Genomic DNA, 2795 nt, shown 5'->3' on the forward strand with positions numbered 1-2795 from the left:
CGTGCCAAAAGTTTGCTTTACAGTTATTTATTCATTTTAATTGCCATTTAATTTACTCACCATTAAATTACTTGTTCCTCATTCTTGAAACCCCAATTTGCAATCTCCATAGCCAATAATAAGAACATACTTCCTTGCAGTTCCTTGAGAAGACGACCCGAGATTTGAATACTTCGGTTATCAATTTTTAAGGGGTTTGTTACTTGTGACAACCAAAATGTTTGTAAGAAAGGTTGATTGCTTGGTTTAGTAACTATACTTGCAACGAGTATTTACCATAACTTCTAAACCATCAATCTCTCGCTCTTTCAAAAATGGTGCCGTTGCTGGGGAACTGCTAACGTGTGCCTTATTATTGGTTATTGTACATATTTTTCTTTTACTTGTTTATTTATTTCTGTTTTTCCTTTTTAATTTTATTTGCTACTATGAACTCTCACCCCTTTCGCTTTGAGTTTGGTTCTAACTTTGTTGAAGGAAATAGAAGTTGCAGCAGGAATATGTATCAAGGTCAGACCAATCAAGGATAGATGGAGCCAAGAGGATCTAATCAACCTCCAAGATATCATGGACAACGACCATTCTACAATGCATACCCAACTGATAGATATGGTGGACAATCTTGTAACTACCAACAAGCCCCACCCCGTGCCTATAGACCATCCTCTCAACATAACCTCGAACCACCACACTCACAAGCTTATCTTCACCATTCGCTACCGTATGATCCTTTTCCACCCCAGTTCTAATCCAATCACTCCCAAGCACCACCACTTCCCTATGTTTCATATCCAAATCCATCACCCAGAGAATCAGAGGTTCGCCTCAAGGCAACAGTAAATAAACTTCAAGCAACTATTCGACAACTGGAGCAAGCAGTAATTCAATTAGTTTCTAGATGCGCGAACATTCAAGGACCAACCACAGCCCCATGTGGACAATCTAATGAAGAGCGTAGCATGAAGAAAATATTAGAAACTCCAGTGGACAAGACAGAGCAGGAATTCGTACTCGAACAAGTAGAAGAAGCTGTCATTGTACAAGAAGAAGAGTTGGTTGAAGATTTAGGAGATGTTGAACCTCCATAGGAATCCAGAGCTGAGGAGAACTCCGTCAAGGACCTTACAGTTAATGCTAAGGAGGATATTGCACAATCCCCAAGGCAAGTCGTTTATGAAGAACTAGACGGAATAACCCAGGACACAAATTCCCTTGATAATGATAGTCGCAAGTCAAGCTCTCTTAGTAATGAACTTGCATCCGCAAGTGACTTCTCTGAGATCGAAGAATCTTCGCCAAATGAATACGAAGATGATGCAGAGGTAAATTTCTCTCAACCTCCCATCGATGACTCAAGTGATGAGGAAGACATAGAAGACTTTGGCCAGGACTCAGATGCATTTGAAGAACCTTACAAGGAAGTAGAGGAATTCACAGAAGAACACAAGGGAGTAGAACTCACAGAACCACCAGAAACACCTTCCCCAAGGCCATTACCACCTAATACAAGCTTCAAGTGGGTACAATCCTTAACCTTTAACTTTACTTATTCACTTGAATATGGTTTACTTGAAACAGATGGCCAGCTTAGAGCTCTATGTGGCTTTAAGAGTAAGAGGGAAATGGCTCGTGCTCAGAGCTGGTGCACAAGGTTCAAGAAGGTTCCACGCTTCAACTCGAAGTGCACGGATTGGCATCAAAATCAATCGAATGGATCTCAGAAAATGTTTGTTCACTATGGTGAGAATCTACTTTCTAAATCGCCCGAATGGAAAAATATAGATCAAGACGGAGGCGAATTTAGATCCAAGGCTTGGGATCCTGGAATCTATTCTGACATTCGTCACCCCGGAAGCCTGAAAATCTGTTTGAAGCTGCTCAGAAGCTTTACATGCCTAGTTTGGGACCCCGGAGGCTATTGGCATTCCAAGCACTGGTGGAGATTTCTGGATGAATTTAAACACAAGCCACCATAACAGGAAGCTCTTCAAATGTCCAACTTAAGGACTTTAACTAAAAGTGCTAGGTGGGAGACAAACCACCGTGGTATGATCGTTCCTTTTGCAATTTTAATTTTATTTAGTTTTGTTTGTCTTTTATTTTATTTTATTGAACCTGGAATCATGCACAGCATTCACATCAAGCACTGCATTCTGCATATTGCATTCCGCATTCTGCATATATAAAAAAAAGGTGCGCGACGCGACCGCATGCCCCATGCGATCGCGTCGAATGGCGAACTACACTTCCCACGCGACCGCATCATCCACGCGGCCGCGTGACCTGGAGATCGGCGTAAACATCCAACGTCCAGAAAGTTAGGCTGGAATCGTGCGGCCGTTGTGCGTCTAGCACAAGATGGCCCACACGATCGCATGCCCCATGCGATCGCGTCACATGCACACAACCAATCCCACGCGACCGCATGAGCGACGCGATCGCGTCGCATGGATTGCACAATTCCCAATCGGAGACAGAGAGTTGCGCTGAAACGACGCTGGATTCATGCGTTTAGCACAATTTCCAGCGACGCGATCGCATGCCCCATGCGATCGCGTCATCCCTTCTTTTACCCCCTCCATGCGATCGCGTGCCCCATGCGATCGCGTCAACCCCATTTTCACCCCAACCACGCGACCACGTGGATTCAAAAATATAACCCCCCCAGTCACGCGAAACCCTACATTCGCACAGCCCCTCCCCCCCCAATTCCTCTTCTTCCTCTCTTCTTCCCCAACCCTCAACCACCACCACCCAGCCACCACCGCGCCACCACCCAGATGCCGCCGCCACCC

This window comes from Arachis hypogaea, chromosome 12 (genome assembly GCF_003086295.3).
Source record: "Arachis hypogaea cultivar Tifrunner chromosome 12, arahy.Tifrunner.gnm2.J5K5, whole genome shotgun sequence".
Lineage (NCBI taxonomy): Eukaryota > Viridiplantae > Streptophyta > Magnoliopsida > Fabales > Fabaceae > Arachis > Arachis hypogaea.